The sequence below is a fragment of the Coffea arabica genome, chromosome 11c (genome assembly GCF_036785885.1).
Source record: "Coffea arabica cultivar ET-39 chromosome 11c, Coffea Arabica ET-39 HiFi, whole genome shotgun sequence".
In the NCBI taxonomy this organism is placed as follows: Eukaryota; Viridiplantae; Streptophyta; class Magnoliopsida; order Gentianales; family Rubiaceae; genus Coffea; species Coffea arabica.
This window is the reverse complement of record NC_092330.1, coordinates 32,788,834-32,795,351: the sequence shown is the minus strand read 5'-3', so window position 1 is coordinate 32,795,351 and position 6,518 is coordinate 32,788,834.

Genomic DNA, 6,518 nt, shown 5'->3' with positions numbered 1-6,518 from the left:
TTGGGCATGGAAATGAGATGCGACCATTTCTGGAAATCAAATAGACTTAGAATGGATTCTAAACCTATGGAACGAAATTCAGAGGGGTTTACAGTTCTTTGAGGGATGACACCCTTCTGAGATATCCAGGCGTATTTGTCTTTCGCAGCATCATCAAAGAATGGAGGGAGAGGGACTGATTTAGGAGGCGGTTGAGAAGAGGTCCCCTGTCCAGATTCTGGTTGAGAAGTGGGTTGTGGAGTAGGTCGTGACATTTGACCCTTGATAGCTCCCCTTTTGAAGCGTTTGGATGTCCGTTTGACAGTAGGAAGATTCTCATCCTCATCCCTGAGTGGATGCTTGCGTCCGGCAGTAACTTTTCCTCCCCTTAGATTCACCATTGTTCTAAATGTGTGGAATGGAGGATGCAAATGATGCACACAACAGTAGGGAAGTGAATCGCACAGAGATTTTGGGACAAAAACACCTTGAACGAGATTTGACAGAGCGGTTATGCAAGAGTAGGGTTGTGAGGAAAATTTGGGGATTTGCGAAGTGTTACTCAGTTTGGTGAAATGATCAGGAGAAATGAAACGCAAACGATGGGGAAATGTTTTGGTTGAGTCAATTTGGGAATGGTAGCTACAGAATGGTACGAATTTGAGAGTGAGAGAAGAGAGGGTTTTCGTCCGAGAGGAGATAGAATAGGAAGAGACTGAAGCAAATAAGGAAGAAAGTTATTTTAAAAAAAATGAGCCGTTGCACTGTCGGACGGCCGAACGAAGTTGTGCGTCCGACAGCTGCGTCCGAACAGGTGCAATCTGGAAAATGGCTGAAGAACATCATCGGACGTCCGTTCATCCTCTTTCGGACGTCCGAAGGCAATGAAAAATTTATGATGATTTTTCGAACATTCCTAATTTTGATCTTAGATGAATGAATTGATCTAATGGCAAAGCTTTTGTAAAAATATCAGCAAATTGATCTTTAGAACTAACATAATTTACACAAATTTCACCTTTTTGAACAAGATCACGAATAAAGTGGTGCTTTATTTCAATATGCTTTGTCCTAGAATGCTGAATAGGATTTTTGGTCAAATTTATAGCACTAGTATTATCACAGAATACAGGCATGCAGTCATACAACAATCCATAGTCATTCAGGGTATGCTTCATCCATAAAAGTTGAGCACAACATGCACTAGCGGCAATATATTCTGCTTCGGTTGTAGACAATGAGATTGCATTTTGTTTCTTGCTAAACCAAGAGACTAAAGAATTTCCAAGAAAGTGACAAGATCCACTAGTACTCTTTCTATCTACACGACACCCTCCAAAATCAGCATCCGAATAACCATATAGTGCAAACTCACTGGATTTAGCATACCAAAGACCATAGTCTAATGTACCTTTCAAATACCTAAAAATTCTTTTTACAGCATTCAAATGTGATTCTTTTGGACATGATTGAAATCTAGCACACAAGCAAACTGCAAACATAATATCAGGTCTACTTGCAGTTAAATAGAGTAAGCTTCCGATCATACCTCTATAATGCTTTTCATCCACATGATTACCTTCTTCATCTTTGTCAAGCTTTGTAGAAGTGCACATTGGAGTTCCAACTTGCTTTGAGTCCTCCATGCCAAACCTTTTCAGTAATTCCTTGGTATACTTTGCTTGATTGATAAAGATTCCCTCAAGAGTTTGATGTATTTGAAGTCCAAGGAAGAAATTTAATTCTCCCATCATACTCATTTCAAATTCATTTTGCATAGTGGTGGAAAACTCCTTACATAGATACTCATTAGTAGCACCAAAGATAATATCATCAACATATATTTGCACAATGAGAAGGTCATTCAACACATGCTTAGTAAAAAGTGTGGTGTCCACAATACCTCTTTTGAAACCTTTTTCAATCAAGAACCCACTTAATCTTTCATACCAAGCTCTTGGAGCCTGTTTTAAACCATATAAAGCTTTAGAAAGTTTAAACACATGACTTGGAAATTTTGTATTTTCAAAACCTGGGGGTTGATCCACATACACTTCTTGATCAATAAAACCATATAAAAAGGCACTTTTAACATCCATTTGAAACAATTTGAAACCTTTGAAGCAAGCAAAAGCAAGAAGCATTCTAATAGATTCTAATCTTGCTACGGGAGCAAATGTTTCATCAAAATCTATTCCTTCTTCTTGTGCATATCCTTTAGCAACTAATCTGGCTTTATTTCTTACAACAACACCTTTATCATCCAACTTATTTCTAAAAATCCACTTTGTGCCAATGATAGGTTGATTTTGAGGTCTATCAACAAGTGTCCAAACTTCATTTCTCTCAAATTGATTAAGTTCCTCTTGCATAGCCAAAATCCAATTTTCATCCTTTAAAGCATCATTGATATTTTTGGGTTCAAAAAGAGAAACTAAAGCAAAATTATCAATCAATTTTCTAGATGAGGAACGAGTGTTTACCTTCTCGGATGGATCACCAATTATAAGCTCTTTTGGATGATTTTGGTTGAATTTCCAAGCCTTGGGAAGATCTTTGAGTGGATCATCATTTTTGTCTTCATCTTCCTCTTCTTGATCATTATGAACTTCATTTTCCATTTCAGTTGCTGCTGGTTCAGAACTTCCTTCATTTCCAATTGATAGCTTTTCCATTCCTTCTCGAACACCTACATCATCATCCTCACACAAACTTTTGGAATTATCATCATTGGCTTCATCAAATGTTATATGTATAGCTTCTTCAATCACAAGTGTCCTTCTATTAAAAACTCTATATCCTCTTTTATTCTCACAATACCCCAAAAATATTCCTTCATCAGATTTTTTGTCAAACTTACCAAGATGTTCCTTTAGATTCAAAATAAAACATTTACAACCAAATACTTTGAAATAACCAACCGTAGGTTTCTTATCAAAAATCAGCTCATAAGGTGTTTTCTTTAAAATAGGTCTCAAGAGTATTCTATTCATCACATAACATGCAGTGTTTACCGCTTCCGCCCAAAGATATTTAGGCAACCTACATTCATTCAACATAGTTCTAGCAGCCTCTTGGAGAGTCCTGTTTTTCCTTTCTACAACACCATTTTGCTGTGGAGTCCTTGCAATAGAAAACTCATGTGTTATACCATTATGATCACAAAATTCTGGAAAACCACAATACTTGAATTCCGTCCCATTATCACTTCTAATCCTAACAATTTCTAACCCAAGCAGATTTTGCACTTTAGCAAACATTGAAGTAAAATTCTTGAAGGCATCATCTTTATGAGCAAGAAATATCACCCAAGTGTATCTGGAATAATCATCAACAATTACAAAATAATATTTTTTACCTCCCAAGCTAGTGATTTGAGTGGGACCAAATAAATCAAGATGCAAGAGTTCCAAAGGTTTTGAAGTAGATACACACATTTTTGGTTTAAAAGAAATTTTAGTTTGCTTCCCAAATTGACATGCATCACATATTTTGTCATTATCAAAACTAATTTTTGGCAAGCCTCTAACCAACTCCTTTTTCGAAATTTCCTTTAGTAAATCCATGTTAAAATGACAAAGTCTTCTATGCCACAACCAAGAATCTTCATTTGAAGCTTTAAGACATTTTAAGCTAGAAGAATCAACTTTATCAAGAATCACAATATATATGTCATTAAACCTCTTACCTTTGAACACAACATTATATTTGGAATCAAGTACAATGCATTCATGCTTTTTAAATAACACATACAAGTCTTTATCACACAGTTGACTAACACTAAGCAAGTTATAACCTAAGTTATCAACCAAGAGCACATTATGAACAAAAGTTTCACCATCCTTACCAACATCACCTATTCCAATTGTCTTAACTTTCACATCATCACCAAATGTTACCTTTCCACTTGATTTTGATTTCAGCTTTATGAACAAGGAAGGATCACCGGTCATGTGCCTTGAGCAGCCGCTATCAATAAACCATTTTGACTTGTTTGATCCTTTATCCTGAAAAGATAACGTGTTTGGTACCCTTTTTAATTTTTGGGTCCATAATAGTTAGCATTGTATCTAACTAACCACATGCACTTCATCCCTTTGTTCAGATTTCTTTTCACATAGCAATTACTTTTCAAATGCCCTCTTTGACAACAAAAAACACACATAATGGAAGAGTTCTTAACATGTACTGGTTTGACATATCTTAATTCACCTCTTCTATATGTTGTGAAACCATGTGCAATTTTGTTGTATGCAAATGTTCTTTGAAAAGTAGTAGGATGTGTAGATAACATGTTCCTTTTGTTAAACTCCTGCTTTCTTGCTTTCAAATTCTCATCCAAGCTGTCCATCCTTTTTTTCAAATCACCATGTCTTTCCTTCAGCATTTCACAAATATTTGTCTTTCTATCAAGCTCATCTTGAACATTACATCCAGCTCTTACTAGACTTTCATTGTCGGTCTTTAGTTTTTTATTTTGTTAAAAAAGACTTGCATTTTCTTGAATGAGAAAAGCCATTTTCTGTTTTAACTGCTTGTTTTTATCATAGGATTCCTTCAAGGCATTATGCAGTTTTTCAACAAAAGATTCAAGATCATCATCTTCATCATTATCACTTTCAGATTGAGAGTGTGTGGAGGTTACCTCATTATTTCCAATAGCCATGAAAGCCATTTGAGCAGATTCTTCTTCTTCTTCAACTTCCCCTTCGGAGTTGCATTCATTCCAAATAATCTGAAAATTGTTGAATCTTGGCTTTCGATCAGCTTTTCCATCTTTCATCTTCTTCATGGGGCATTCGTTTGCATAATGTCCAATCTGTCCACATTCGAAGCATTTGTCCAACTGTTTTTTGTTGAAATCTTGTTTACCTTTATACTTTGCGATAGATGGCTGATTCTGGAATTGATTGCTAGGTCCTCCCCTTCTAAACTTTCTTTTATTCAGGATTCTTTTGAAGCCTCTGGTGATGAGAGCAAGATCATTATCATCACCATCCGAGTCTTCATCATCCAGATGAGCAGAATCATCTTCACCTTGAGTAGTCTTTAGAGCAATGTTTCTCTTTGCTCTAGCATCCTCTTCCTCCTGCACTTTAGATTTCAGTTTCAACTCATAAGTGGTTAGTGAGTTAATGATAGATTCAATAGGCACAGAACTTAAATCCTTGGCCTCCTCTATTGCTGTCACTTTATTTTCCCATTCTTTGCCCAAGGCATTGAGAATTTTCCTGTTCTTCTCTCCCAAGGTGTACTCTTTGCCCAACGCCTCGAGATCTTTGATCAAGTCAGTGAACTTGCAATACATTTTGTCAATATCCTCAAGAGGTTCAATTTTAAATGATTCATATTTCGTGACCAAGATGGCCTTTTTCTGTTCTTTCACATTGTCACCACCCTCATGGATTTCTCTTAGTTTATCCCACATTTCTTTAGCCGATTTGCAGCCTTTTACTCTGATTGATTCATTTGAATCTAGGGCACTATAAATAACATTCATGGCCTTGGCATTCAATGTGAGGTTAGTCCTATCTTGAGCATTCATTTCAACTCTTGTTTTTGGCCGAAGCAACCCTGTATCTGCATCAAGAAAGTTAGCTTCATGCGGTCCTTCACTCACAATAAACCATAGTTCAATATCGATAGATTGCAAAAAGATAATCATTCGTTCTTTCCAGCTAACATAGTTAGAGCCACTGAACATGGGAGGCCTAGTAACAGATTGCCCCTCAACAAACATAGCATGACTGGTTGTCATCTTTACTCCAAGCCGTTAGAGCTTAATCTCAAGGAGACCAAGCTCTGATACCAATTGTAAGTCCCACAGACAACCAAGAGGGGGGGTGAATTGGTTGATTAAAATCTTAACCAAGTTTATGCATTTTTTTTAATGAAAATTTACCTTCCTTTTTAGTAATGATCAACCAAGTAGATTAGAAGACAATAGCAATATTAATCAGAGAAGCAAGTACAGATAAGCAATGAAGATTTTATTAAACAGAAATATAAAATAGAGAAACAAACCAAGTGTCTACCAAGTTTTACCCAAACTTGAAGACCAAACACTAGGAAGAGCAACTTCTCTTTGATGAACGAAGATCAACTAGATGTACAATGGAGGGAGCTCTTCCTCCTTGCCCTAAGCCTCACTTAGTCAAGCTAGGAAGTTTTACAATCACTCAGAAAACCCTCAACAAAACTACACTAAAGATCCTTTCAACCACAAAAGAAATGCTCAACAGAAATTCACACCACTTTAATACAAATCTGCTTTGGAGACTATTTTCTAGCTAAAATATCTCTTGAGAACTTGTAAACAAAGTGAGCAAAAGTTCCTACTTCGTTCAGACCAGTTTGATTTTAAAGGGATCCAGAAATGGGCTTCATCAATGCTTCCAACGGATAGAAGGCAGCTGAAGAGTCAACTAGCCGTTGGGGCTGTCGGACGTCCGACGATCGAATCATCGTCCGAACCAATCGTCCGATGATAGCCAAGTTGAGGTTCGGACGTCCGATAAGTTCTTTGTCGTCCGACAGCA